Source organism: Meles meles, chromosome 17, assembly GCF_922984935.1.
Source record: "Meles meles chromosome 17, mMelMel3.1 paternal haplotype, whole genome shotgun sequence".
NCBI classification, from domain to species: domain Eukaryota; kingdom Metazoa; phylum Chordata; class Mammalia; order Carnivora; family Mustelidae; genus Meles; species Meles meles.
This window is the reverse complement of record NC_060082.1, coordinates 6,493,760-6,508,139: the sequence shown is the minus strand read 5'-3', so window position 1 is coordinate 6,508,139 and position 14,380 is coordinate 6,493,760. Positions and strand designations below refer to the sequence as shown.

Here is a 14,380-nt window from a genome sequence, read left to right as displayed (position 1 = left end):
CTCTTATATAAGAATGTCTGGCGTAAGTGTTTCCCTTAATAAACCAAATATCCTACTGATTTCCTCTAACTGTTCCCTCACCCGGCCAGACTCTCCTGGTGGCATCACAGTCTAAACACGGAAGTGAGGGCACAGGCAATACAGTCTGAAGCCCCAGGAGCCGGTCTAGTCACAGCTTATCGGAAGTCGCACATCTTCTCAAGTCCTTGCCTGCTGCTTGCCTGCTTTACCCTCACACTCCTCGGACGAGTGAACATCAGTCTGTTTCTTTAAAGATACGCTAATTTGGGATGCCTGAGGGGCTCGGTCAGTTAAGCATTCGACTCTTGATTTCAGCTCAGGCCATGATCTCGGGTTCATGGGATCGGGCCCAGCATCAGGCTCTGCGGTGAGCGTGGTGCCTGCTTGGGATTCTCGCTCTCCCTCTGCCCCTCTCCCCACCCCCACCGTGCGCACACACAGCCTCCTGCTCTCTCATAAATAAATCTTTGAAAGACACACTAACTTGAAGCCGTTCTCGTCAGGGAACATCTCAGCCTCCCACAGAACTTTTGGCCGAGTCTAGAAACATTTTTGCTTCTCACAACTGGGTGGGGAAAGAGTTGTTCCTGAGACTGGTAGGTAGAGGCCAGAGGTGCTGCTGAAGGTCCACAAAGCACAGTCAGCCCCCACAACAAAGAATGATGTGGAAACCCTGCCTTGGATCCATTGGCAGGTACTGCTTTTAGGTCAAGCAATAAAATGCGATGCAAATACTGATCTAAGAGCAGGAAACCTGAGGGGATTCTCTAAGCTCTGGAACTAGGCGTATATCCTCAGGCAAAGCACCAAACTTCTCAAAGCCCCAAATTGCTCATTTGTAAAATGCAAGGCTTAACCTTAATTACTTTGAAGTTCTCCACCAGTTGCAAACAAATACAATCCTATGACTGTTCGTTCAGAACCACCCAGAACTTGGAGCAGCCATGACAGGGGCCTTAGGTTTTCAACACTTCCAGGGTAACAGATGGCGACGAAGGTTGGTTCGAGGAAAGAGTCTGAGAAAGTGTCCGATAAAGGGGGAAGGGGACCCACGCATGGGTGGTTGCCACGGGGGAAGGACAAAATGGGTGAAGGGGCGTGGGAGGTGCAGGTTTCCAGCCATGGAATGAGGCGGTCAAAGGCACAGGAGAGGGAACACAGTCCACTGTACCGGGATAGCGCTGCACGGCGACAAATGGCGGCCACACGCGTGAGCACAGCGTGACACAGAGCTGTCAAATCACACTGTCCACCCGAAACTCACACGACATTGTGTGTCAACTCTCCTTGAAAAGATGGGGATCAACTACTGACCTCAGCAGGGACCTTGCCTCAACAGAGAGGGGGCAGATGACACAGGCGGCCGGACTTTCCCAACAGGTGCTCCCTGAAGAGAACCTGCCCCACGGAGCTGGACCCCCACCTGCCCTCCGTTCCACCCACCGGCCCTGCTTCCACGAGGAACACGAGCTCCACGAACCGCAGGCGTGACTCACAGCAGGCAGGTGAGAGCCTTCCAGGGCCCACAAGCCCTGCAGAGCCAGTCCCCGGCTCAGAAGGGAGATGGTGTCCATGACACAGCGTCTTTGAAAATCCAGACAGGGCTGTGACAGGAGGAAGACTCAGCTCCTGAAGGACCCCGGGACTCACCTCAGGAAAACAAGAGGCTTCCCTGTGGGCCCGGGCAGTACAGACACTGAATGTGGATCAGGTTTCTGTCACTCCCGCCCTGTGGGGCGAAGAAGATCCTGTACCAGTTCTTACAACAGCTGCTGCGCGGGTTAAATGAGATTGAAAATTGCTCCTCTGGGTCTCGGCAAGAGCGCACCAACGGTGAACATCTCGGACAGCCCAGGGGTAAAGTTCTTTCATTTCAAAATGACTAAAAATTAGAAACATTAATTAAGAGAGGAGACTCACCGGGAGCACCCTGCCTCTCAGAAGCAATCCCCAGAGCTGCCCGTAGATATTTCTGGTAAAAGCATCACGACTTCCGCCGTAATGGACAGAGAATGGGGAGAAGCAAGGCCAGCCCGGCGGGGAAGAGAGGTTTGCTCTTCCTGCAACAATGAGGAAACTGTGGACTCCTTGCTCCTTCCCAGCAGGGTGAGGGCAACGGGTGGGACCCGTTATTCACCAACGGCCACCTCTCCCGGTGTCTCTTCTGTGACAACGGAAGGCGTCCCACAGGCCCAACCGCCAGGAAGCGGGGAGCAAAGGTGGGACCCAGAATGGAGGAAGCGATCGCCTTGGCCTCTGATGGGACACATTCTCGGGCCAGAGCCCCTCCCCGGCGCCCCTCACTGGCACCCACACCTCATGTGCCTTGCACTACCCCAGGGCGTGGGGGACGCCTTTACCCCCCTCTCACCCCCTGTCTGCAGCCACAACTACTCCACGGCCGAGCCCAAGGCGAAGACCCTGCAGATGCGTCTGCAAACACTTGGAGCGGGTGTCAGACCTGAATAAAGCCGAGAGCACCACTCGTGACCGGCTTAAAGACGGAGCGCGGTAGGCTCTGTCAGGGATGCCTGTAGCTTAATCAGGCCCGCTGGGTGCATGGGTGCGTGTCTGGGTGTGTGCGGGCTGTCGGCTCAAGCCCAGAGCAGCATGCAAAAATCAAGTCCTCTGAGTTACATCGCCCGTTTCACTTGTTCTCTTCTACCTTTGCCCGCCCCCTCCTTCCCGAAGGCCAATTCGCAATCAAAGCAGAGAGACAGCTGGAATGCGGACACTCACTGTCGGACCGACGCGCTCTCGCAGGATCGGAGCCCGACGTCCGCTGCGTGCCTGGAGGTGCTGCCTCCCTCGGCTCCCGGTGGCTGACTCTTCCAGAGGCTTCCTATGCGATGACTCAAAACATCTCTAGTGCCATAAAAGGTGGTTACCACCTTCTTATTTGGCTTCTGCCTTCGTGAGTTGGGAACGTGGGAGAGGCTGGGCGGACGGTTCTTGCTTGGGGTTCTCAGCGTTGGCGCAGGAGGCTGGCTAGAGCTGCGGTCACCTGAAGGTCAGCCTGGGCCGGGCATGCGAGATGGCCCACTCGCAAGGCTGGCAGATGGCCCTGGCTACTGACCGGAGCCCAGCGGGAGCTGTCGACCAGAGTGTCTGCACGTGGCCTCTCCGGCCTTGCTGGAGGAGGCTAGCTGGGCTCCTTGGCAGCTGGGTCTGCTCAGAGGGACAGATGTCTGGTCTGGTCTGGGAGCCAGCCTCAGGAGTCTACTGCCCCCACAGCATTCTGTGGGCAATTGGGGAGCCCCTAAGGTCAGCCCAGGATCCAGGCAGGGGCAGTCACAGATCTCATCTCTCTCCATGACACGAGTGTCAAAGATTTTGTAGACACGTTTTTAAATCCCCGCACTGACCTGTTTAACTTCTAAAGTCCCCGTCCACTCACGGTCAGGGAACGGCCTCGCGTATCACCCATCACGCCTCACTGAGCGTCTGGCTTTTAGGAGATGTTCAAGAAATAGATGCCGAGTGAGTGAACAAAAGAACAAATGAGCTGGGAGTGAGGATCTGTTTTGTTTTGTTTTGTTTTGTTTTTTTACTTCCCTGGAGACTCCTCTTCCTCCTCTACAGCCACAGTGGATACTACATCCAACTTTCATAGGATCGTTTAGGAATAAACGCAATCATTTATGAGGATGGATTTTCATTGTCCCTTAGTTGTTGGGAAAGACTCAAGGCACCACGTGGCCCCTCCGCGTCTGCAGAGCTGCACGGCTTGCCCTCCTGCCCACGCTGAGATCCGTCGCCCCGTCTGGCTGGCTTTCCTTCCTCCCCGCTGCCCGGTCAGCTCTTGGCAGCCTGTCTCCGGCTTGCACTCCTCCTGGATGGGCAGCGTGGGGACCAGACCTGGCGTCTTACTGGGAATCTGTCTCTCCCCTCCTGCAGGCGAGCCTGGGCAGGTTACTCCATCCTCCTTGGTCTCATCTGCATCTGCCTGAGGATAAGATAATAGCTGCCCCCCAGAGGTGTGTTGAGGGCAAAACGCGTCACTGTGCACCACGTGTTCCAGGGACCCAGCACACAGCAAGGGTGGCGCAAGCGTGATGAGCCACAGGCACTGGCCCCGCCTTCACGGATCCCCTTTCCCTCCGAATTCCATGCTCTACCCACAACGCACACCCTCCAGAACCCAAACATGCCGTGTTTTCTTTCACTTCAGTGCTGTTCCACGGGCAACTTCATCCTATGAGGATCAACTCAAAGCCCTCAGACCAGCAGCTGGTTCACGCTAACTACCGTCCCAGTGTTGGAAATTAGGACTCTGCCTGGAATGCTCTTTCCCATCTCTCCTCTGTACCCCGACCCCCACCCCTTGGCTAATTCCTAGTCATCTTTCCAGTGTCAGTTCAAATGTTTCCTTCCAAGCTTACCCTCTCCCTGCAAACCTTTTCCAGTCAAGAACACTGCTGCTTCCTGAGGGTCCTTCTGTCGCTTACAAAAATGTTCTCCTACCCCAAGGCAGCATGTGTCTTGAGAGGGGGATGGACTGGATTTTGGCCTCTACTCACGCCTTCAGCCAACAGCCAGTGAACGGCACCCCAGGCCCCACCAACAAAACCACACACAGCTGCCCAACTTCTCGTGAGCACCCACGGCATTTATCACACCCCGGTGCGATCAGCCCTTGTCTGTGTCCCTCCAGAAGGAGGACTCCACAAGGCCATGGCCACAGCTGCTCCAGATGGAATCTCCAATACCTAATACAACACTCTGCACTTCAGAGCTGCTCAGTAAATCTTTGTTAAGTGAATGAATGAATGGACCGTGAAGGACGGACCGTGAAGGACGGACCGTGAAGGACGGACCGTGGCCTTGTATTCTTCCCCTGTGCTTGTTCACATCTTCCAGGGTCCCGGTGTAAACACAAAGCCCTCAATAACACACACTGACTTGTCATCCACGCATTTGTGGGGTTTGTTCTGAGTACGAGAAACAGGGAGGGAAGCTTCCAGATCCTTTGCTCACACAGTGGAGTTCAGGCTCCAGCTGGAACAAGCACTCTGCTGTAGGGGCCTCTGTCCAGGTGGCTTATGGACCTCTGCAAACGCCACCCTATTAAGCAGCAGGGAGCTGCCGAGGGCCCAGCTCAGTCTGTCCGGGAGTGGAGAGAAAGTGTTACCTAACATTTCCCTGAAGGGTTCAGAGAGTGCTGGTTAAGGGTGCTGCCCCAGCCGCTGTCGCCCAGAGCTAGAAGACAGGAATCCCGAGCCACCTGCCGGGTGAGCAGGCAGGGGACACACACACGGTGCGCACATACACCGTTCAGTCCCAGAAGTCAGTGAGGCCCCGCATTTAGTAAGCTGGTGATAGTTGCAGCTTCTTAAAAAGGAGACAGTAAGGCAATAAGACAATGTAACCTGGGCACTTAAGGGGCTGTTTTCAATGTGTCACTACAGGGGCAGGGAGGGGAGCGAGTGCACTAGAAGCTGCAAAGCCTGGCATTGGGAGCAGAACCCATGTACACACCGGGAAGCCTGGTCCAAGCCCTGGTTCCACGTTAGACACAAGCCACCTTCCCTCTGCATCTGTGTCCCGAGAGTCAGTGAGCAGTCAAGGGGGTCCTTCTACTCCCTGCAACTATTCTGAGAATAACATCAGAGAAACATAAAAGCTCTTTGAAAGCGGATGATTCCCTAAGTTATTGTCATTGGGTTGTCCAATTCCTCTGTGTCGTCACCATGCTGCTCTGCTGCTCCCCCGCCAGGAGCCCCTCCTGTGGCTCCTGAAGGACGAGTCTTTGTCCTTCCAACGGCTCCTGACCCTCCATCTGGCTCAGCCAGTCGTGGGGGCTCTTCTAGACACATATCCCAGCTTGGGGGCAGTGATCACATCAGGTATTTTCTTGTGTCCTTACAGCTCAGAGCCCAGCCCCTGGCCCGTGGGCTCGCTGACCCCAAGCCTGGGTGTACACACATGCGGGTGCGCACGCGCTTGCCCTTCTCATCGGCCAAGGAGCTGACCACGGGAACAGTAAGTCGACCCCTTCTGGGACAGGCACCAAAGGGCAGTCGGTGTTTTCTTATGCCAAATTGCACTGCCCTTGAAACAGAGCTCCAAAACCTCCGCTGACGCAGCTCACCAAGTTGTGGATACAGTTGACAGGTTAAAATCCAATCTGACCCTCTTGAACTGACGGCGGGGGAAAGGGACTGGTAGTAAGAGAACACGATCCATGGGCCACAACGGTTACTTCAGAGACTCGTTCCAAAGAGGAGCCTAAGCAGCCCACCTGTGGGCACCTGCGTACAGACCGGAGCCATCTGGGACTCGTATCTGGTTTTGGCTTCGGTGACTTTTATAGCAAAAGACTTCTTATCAAGACTGTTATGGTCCATTAGTTAAAACAGAAGTTAAAGCCATGAATCAACAAAACAAAACAAAACAAAATGGACACACCTTGAGCATTTTAACATGAGTACATAAACATAGGTTTACTAATATTTTGGGGCCTATTGGTGATCTGTCCTTTAGGTATGGGTCCACAGATTAATTGCCCAAAGTCTTCCTTGCATAAATAATACTGACCCAGATTTCTAGTTTGCCTTCTTCCAAGTGGATGAAGAACCTGAAGACATCACACAGTAAGACACAAAGATTGCTGGACGCAGACCCCTTCCACAGCTGCTTCTCTCCTTTCAACTTTTTAACTCTTGCCATTGTCTTGTACCTAGCTCTCCAGCAATTTCTTTTGTAGCAACTCACTTTTACCAATTTTGTTGGAAACCCTCAACTTAGTTTCATTAACACAGCAATTAGAGGCGATTAGGTGTTAAGCACTTGGAAGAGTGCCTAGCACACAGTGGTGCTCCATGCTTGTTAGCTCTCTGTCCTCCCACTCATTCCATTTATGTCATGATCAAGTTACTCAAGTTACAACGGCAACTTGCACAATGGACTCTTGCTACGCACTCAGCCTTAATGGAGGGGAATTACTGTGCACGCAAAAGTAACACGGGCATAGAGCATACAGCAGCCATTAATGCATTTTGCAAAAGGGATGGAGACTAGCAAGTAGGTTGAATGGAGATGACGGAAGAATGCGGCTGCTCTGATGAAGTCCTTCCAATCCCTTACCTTCTTCCCTCGGTAGATGCTATCGCCAACTACAGCCAATGTGTAAAGCCACACTTGGCTTCACGGGAGAGCGCCAGTAACAGCAACGGTATCAGTTTTTATTCGCAGTGTCCGCTTCCACTTTGCAAGATACAAAGCTAAACCTTTCTCTGCCAAGTCTCCCTAAATTTAAGCGGACTGGCCCATGACATGTTAGAACGGGTGGTCTGTGTTCACTTGAGTTGAGCATTCTTTTAATAAAGGACTTAGTTATAATGCTTTAGTTCTTTAGGTCTCATTTTCATTCTTGTAGGCCAACTGACAATTGCCGTGGAATTTCAGGCAGAGATAATTCACAATCCTGTGTGCCTTAAAAATCAAAATTGACCAGCATCCTCACCAAACCAGGCACCACACTGAAAAATGGATTGGTCCCCAGTGGGCCTTAATGCTCATGGGATTCTCAGTGCAAAATAGGGGAACAGGGACAGAAAGTGGCTGGCCTAAGGCCTTGGGTGAGGGCAGGATTAGTAGGATGCGAAACCAAATCCCAACCTCCTGACCTCTCGTCCCAGCAGCTGCACTGCCTTCCCATGGCCCATGTTAGAGGTAAATGGCTTAAAGAGGGCTTTACTAGGTTGAAGTCAACATTAGAAAATGGATTCCACCAACATGATCCATGGCCCTCTGCCTTGAATAAGAATTTACCCAAAGAAGAACACAGGTCTTACTCCTGAGGGACTGATCGCAGCTTTCAGGCCAAAGTTCCTGAAAAGACCAGTTCAGGAGTTCCTGCCATGAAGGGAAAAGTCAAGGATCCTCCCCAGCAAAGGTGAGCTGGCCTCAGCAGTAAGCGGGAAATAAGCTGGTTTAAGTCACTGCCCTCTCCCCAGACACCAAGATGAATTCAATAGCCCATACATGGATTACTGCGCTTCTTTGAGGGTCAGGGGTAAGCTGAAGCCCTGATGAACACGTTACCACCCAGATGATACCACTTCACTCCCAAATAACCAGTGATTTAGCTACAGAAGCCTGCCCCGACAGCGCTGGGGAGGGGGACGGGTGAGGGAGCCCGCAGGATCTGCATCAGAGCAAGTGCTGAATGGCGGCCTTGAACCTGCCAGTCTCGCTGAAATCGGTGGGCTGGCCTGGGGGCTGTGGGTTTCCAATGAGAGACTCCGTCTCTAAAGAGTGAGAATCGAAAGGAAAGAGAATGAAGAATAAGACTCTTACCCACGCCACGTCTCACCAGAAACAAACAAAACGTTGGATACTCTTTTCTAGAAGGATGGAGAGAGGCAGCAGAAGGCCAGAAAGACAGACTTGCCCCACCTCCTCAGAGCTTAGCAGGGGCAAACGCAAGGGCAGGAGGAAGCATGTGCTTTTACGCCAGGCAGGTGGATAGAGTAAAGTTAAGACGGTCCTGTAGCTTCTCCCGGGTGTCCTTGGGTACACTGCTCGAGCTCGCAGCCCCTCGGCTGCACCGTACAAATGGCCTATTGTGAGCGATGGTTTCCCTAAAAATACTTCTCAGACGATTAAGTGAGACGGCTCTGCAAAGCATCCGACACAGATTCGGGCATTTATCAGGGCGCAGTATAATGGTCGCCTTTGGGCTGAGTAAACGAGGAAACGTTAGCACAGGGCCTGATAGGGTAGGTATTCAAATCTGCCGCCTGGATACGGGAGAGCTGCCCGCAGAGGGATCACGAGGCTGAACTGTCCTGTAGCGCCTAAGATGGAAAGGAGCCAGATGAGCGGGTCCGGAATGAAATCCAGAATACAAAAGACCGTGGCCCACAGCAGGTGATAGATAAACATCTTTGGAATGAGAAGCTACACGACAGGTCATTTGCCTCATGACATCACGCTGGGACGAGGAGAAGGGACGTGAACTACACAGGCTCTACTCCCAGCCCACCCTGAGGATCCTTCCAGCCTCCATTCTGATCTCTACCGGATGGGCCCAAAGGACCTGCATGTCCCCTCCAGTGCTCAGACTATCTCTAGGACTCGTTCAGCCGATGAGAGAGCGGTATAGGCCAAGGACAAGCCCATACCTATGACTGGGTGTCTGTGTGTGGCATCTTGGGAAGGGGAGAGGCGGGCTAGCCCTCCTCCCACGCCAGCCCCATGCAGACCAAGAGACAGAATGCCAGGGATTAACCGCCGTCACCTTTGTGTGACCGCCTTTGGGCCTTCAACGGGCACGGGCATGGGCACGCATGCAGGCCTGGTTTTAATTAAGCCGAGCGGTGTCTGCACCCATCCAGCCACCAAAGCTTTGATCTCCCCATGAGGCATGCTTCGGCACTACTGACCGTGCTCCGAGAGTCTGAAACACAAGCCAGCAAAAGCCTTTGACGGTTCAGCCTTGACCAAGCTCCCGGCAGCGGCACCCGCACAGGTGTGCCCGAGGATGAGGGCCGGGGAGGAGGAGGCCGGGGCAGGCTTCTCTGGGTTAGGGACGCTAACCAAGCAGAGGCACAGTAGGGCCGAGGCTGGTTGCTACATACGCCATCCACCCAAGACGGGGAGAAAAGTGCTCTGTGGCAGGGAGGCAACTAGGAGTTGGTGCAAATCCATGTGAGCTGCGGGAACCTCTCCACGACTGGAAAGCTCTCGGAAACAAGGGCCCAGGGTCTAACCTCACGTAGCTGACAAGTCTACAGAGGGTTGTAAGATGTGCGAAAGGCAAACTCTCCCCTGTGCTGCACCTATTCCCCATGTATTAAGGACTCACTAAAGGAATTCTCAGATTTAAACCAAAAAGTCGCAGCCCCCATCTATGGGGACAGGTCGGCTGAGGCTGTTACCGGCAGACTCGGGCTGCGCGCATCCTGCCGGAACAGCACTGGAAGCAGCAGAAGGGGCTAGAGTTGGGGTGCCGTTGGGGGCCCCAGAAGGAATGGGCTGTTTTCCGGCACGAATCCAGATGCACCACTACAACTGGCCAGGGACAGAGGGCGGTGGGGGGGGGGCCTCCTCCTATGGAACTCTGGGGACACGTGCACTTTCTGGAACGGGCTCGAGACTTCTAGCAGCAGCCACTCCTCCCGTGATGCAGCTCTTTCCAATCGGACTGGGATCGCAGAGGGCAGGGCGGCAACACCTTACAGGAAGGTAGAAGCTGGGAAGGACCAGGAGATAACATGGTGCCGGGAACAGAGAGAGGGACAGACAGGCTCTGCTCTGGAGGGGTTCAGAAGCTGGGGAGAACAGAGGGCAAAATGACCGCTCTGACTTCATAAGAGAAAAAGGTCTACTAGAAGACAATCCTAGAGTACAGCTCCAAAAGTGTCCAGCAGCTTTCCCCTGACCAAAAGCTACTCACTTTCCACCATCTATGGAGTAAGATAGGGCACTCAAGGCCTTCACTCTATAAGCCCAATGTAGCTTCCCATCCTCGCTTCATTAAATCCACCCTGTTCCAGAGACACCCTCAGTCTCACACAAGCAGACTCCAAGGCACAAGTCTGAGAACCACTACACTGGCTTAATTCATAAGTACCCAGACTCTGAAGCTAGACTGTGTAAATATAATTCTGCGGCCTCCTCTTAATGGGACCTAGAGCAAGTTCCCTAACCTCTAAGCATTTGTTTCCCTTGTAGAAAAGGAAGCAGCCGTGCCCACACATCATAGGGTTATCACAAGGATTAGAGGAAGGTAGTCATGACGAATATTTAACAACTGTATCCGCTTCGTAATAAAGTCTAAAAGCATTTGCTTCTTTAAAATTTATAGAGTCAGATTCCAAGCTGGTCTCAGGGACCCTTTCGAAGCCAGACCAGCATAAAGCGGAGGCAGGCTAACAGACGCAGGACACAAGAGAGCCCCGCAAAATGTCCGATTCCCCGAAACGGTCCTGCAGCTGTGTCCGTGGACCCCCCACATACAGCACAAAAGATCACAACATTCCCCATCTTCGGCTTCCCTGAGGAGAAGAAAAAAGAACTTCTACTTTTTATGACACAGCAGAGGGGATGAAATGCTTTCTACAGAAGAGGCAAAATAAATCAGTTCCAATAACGGCCTTTTAATTCCCTGACCCCCAAGAGGAAGAAAGGAAATGAACAATGACAAGCATTCCAATGACGGCCATTACCAAGCAGCTTTTAACAGAGCAGCATAAACCACCTTCTCCTATCGAGAAATTCAGAGCCCAGAGTGCTCACCATTACACCATGGAACAGCTCCTATCGAGAAATTCAGAGATCGCGGTTTCCGCCACCTTCAGGACTCCTGGTCATGACTCTTCAAACTGAGAAGAGGGTATGTCTTGCCCCTTACAAAGCTAGGTTCACACACTCGTCGGAGTCAACCCCATTTCAACAGTGACCAACTGAAGCCCAAGGGTCTGGGTCCCCATAAGCCTCCGGGCCACAAGAGCATGGATTTCAAGTGAACTGTGTGCTCATTAAAGAGAACCTGATCTGAAACTAACGATGTACCGTATGTTGGCTAATTGAATTGAAATTAAAAAAATAAAGAGAACCTGAAAATACGTAAATGTAGGAAGAAGATGCCAAACAGCCCAGTATCACTTGCCACAGATAACCACTGTTGATATCTGAGTGCATTTCCCTATCTTTTTTTAATACATAGGTTTCTGTTTGGAGTTTGGTTGTTGTTACAAAATTGGCATTCTATTTATACACAATTCTACAGGCTATTTGGCTTAGCATAATAAAGTCCCCCCCCCAAGAGTCTTGTAAATTTTTAGAACATCAATATTCCATTATGCGGCCACATAATTATTATAATTATGAGCCAGTTATCAATTTACGGTATCTCAGCTGCATATCCGTGATGCTATGACCAGCTTTCGGATCCGACTGTGCTATCCAGAATGGTAGCCACGAACCGCAGTGTTCGGCGTTTGAAATACGGCCAGTGTGAACAACTAGGTAGAGCACAACACTGGCCTTTGAAGACTTAGCACAACGTGCATGAAACATCTCATACTGATTATACTGATCTTATACTGATTATATACTGAAATGACATTTTAGATACATCGGGGTAAGCAGAACACATTCTCCAAACAAATGTAACCTGGTTCTTTTTGTTTCTCTTACGTGGCTCCTAGAAAATTTTAATTCACATATGTGACTTGCATTCCTCTCTACTGGACTGAGCTGTTGTAAACATTTCTCCTTTGCCAGCTGGCACAACGTGAGGTCTCGTCAGTAGAGGGTGCTGGAAGGACACTGCGGTAATAAGAGGTTCTCGCTTTTGTTCTTGCTTGCATGGCTCAGCAGGAGGTTTCCTGGCCCCTGGAATGTGGGAGACTCCCATGGCATACATCATCCCCTCACTGAGTCTTGCTGGGGCCCCTGGTGACTTCTCCACCCTCCAGTGAGCCCCAGATGCACTCTCTCTCAAGAGACAAAAATCTCAATGTTGGGGGACTCTCTCTCCTACTTTAACCTCTCAGTCCTAGAGCTAGAAGTTGCACTTATATTCTCTAAAATTCTCTTTACCGCTCTTGCAATTGGTTCTCGTTTACTAGTTAATAATTCTTTATATTCAGGGCACCTGGGTGACTCAGTCGTTAAGCGTCTGCAGCTCAGGTCATGATCCCGGAATCCTGGGATCAGCCCCGCATTGGGCTCCCTGCTGGGTGGAGAGCCTGCTTCTGCCTCTCCCACTCCCCCTGCTTGTGTTCCCTCTCTCCCTGTCTCTCTCTGTCAAATAAATAATAATCTCCAAAATAATAATTATTATTTTTATATTCCATTTTCCCTGGTAAAATGACCGGTCTGGTTTCCATCTCCTGCCCAGACCCTATGGATAGGGAAGTCACGGACACGGAAGTCTCAAACACGGAAGTCCCGGATATGCAAGTCATAGACGGAGTGTCAGCGAGGCTTGGCGCACGTGCCCCACATCCTCCTTTCCCCACTGGTCTTTTTCTCCAACACTGTCTTCCATCCTCCTCATGGCCCATCCCCTGAAGGCAGAACTGTTACCCATGACACGACCCCCACCCTGCCATCATCACAGCAGCTGCTGTTGGGTGGCGGGTGACCAGGTGACCGCCGAAGGGAGGGAGAGGTGACACACAGAGAAAACAGGAGAGGAAACAAACGCTAGCTAGCTTCTAGCCCCTACCAGTCTAGCCAATAAAAATAACAGATGTTACAAATTATCATAAAACAAGAGAAAAGTAAAAGTTACAAAAATAAAAGCAGCTGCTCATCCATTTTGGGTGCCCTACCTGGCCCCAGGAAAATACATAAAGAAAACAAAAAGAACGTTTTGGACCCGTCCTCTCCTCACCCCAGGCGCCCAGCCAGCCTTTACTAACCGGAGGTTCTGCTCTCCATCAACAGCTCTGGATGTTGTGTCCACACAGGCCTGGTTCCTCCTCTCACACTGACCTCTGCCTCCCCTCCCCCCAAAGCCACAGGCCAGCTACACATCCCAGGGACATTTCTGGGGACATTCAGAGTCATCAGCATCAGCCCCAGACCCCAACTTCACCCCAACCCCTAACTTTAATAAAAGAATAAGATGGGGCGCCTGGGTAAACTGAGTCAGGTAAGTGTCCGACTCTTGATTTCAGCTCAGGTCATGAGCTCAGGGGCGCGAGATCGAGCCCCGCTCGATGCTCTATGCTCGGTGCAGAGTTCACTTCGGATGAATGCTCTCTCACTCCCTTGGCCCTCGCCCTCACTCTCTAAAATACATAAATAAAGGATTAAGATGGTACCTGCTCCACGGAAATCTTAGTTCTCAGATTCCTAGGAATCCGATTTAATCAACTCCAGTTCTCCGCCCACGTCCTCCATCTTCTCTGGCCCCTTAGACTTACTGACCACCCCCGGTTAAGGCCCCCGTGTGGGAACTCCAATGCCGGGAGCTACTCCTTTTGTTTTTCCTCTTGCGTTCCCTTTGATTTGACGCTCAAACATCCGGTCATGTTTCACTGACTGTAATACATTGTCTGTGAAACGCTAGTGAGTGCGGTGAGGCTCTGAAAGAGTTTCTCTTCCTCCAGAGAGGAATTACGTGCCTTCCGCAAGCAAGTGGAGATATGCAGCATCACCTTGATTCGACCCCGCCGGTCGGAAGCTACGTGTCGACGTGGGGAGGGCTAGTCTATCCCCTGTGCCCTCTCTCCCAACATACAACCTGTCGGGCCTCCGAGCTGAAAGCTGGGGGAAAGGAGGGTGTTTACCAGGACCCCCTCCCCTCTTAGGTGAGCCCTAGACCCTCAGTTTATCTCCCCAGTTCTCCAAGATCATTGAAAGCTCTGTGTACCTGTTTAGCCTCATTGCTGCTGCT

General features: G+C 52.0%; 1 protein-coding gene across 8 annotated transcripts in view; it reads right to left on the bottom strand.

The window, feature by feature from the left end:
• Window positions 1-14,380, bottom strand: part of LOC123927451 (nitric oxide synthase 1 adaptor protein) — a 276,952-nt gene that overhangs the window by 112,355 nt on the left and 150,217 nt on the right. The gene's annotated exons all lie outside the window — the stretch shown is intronic.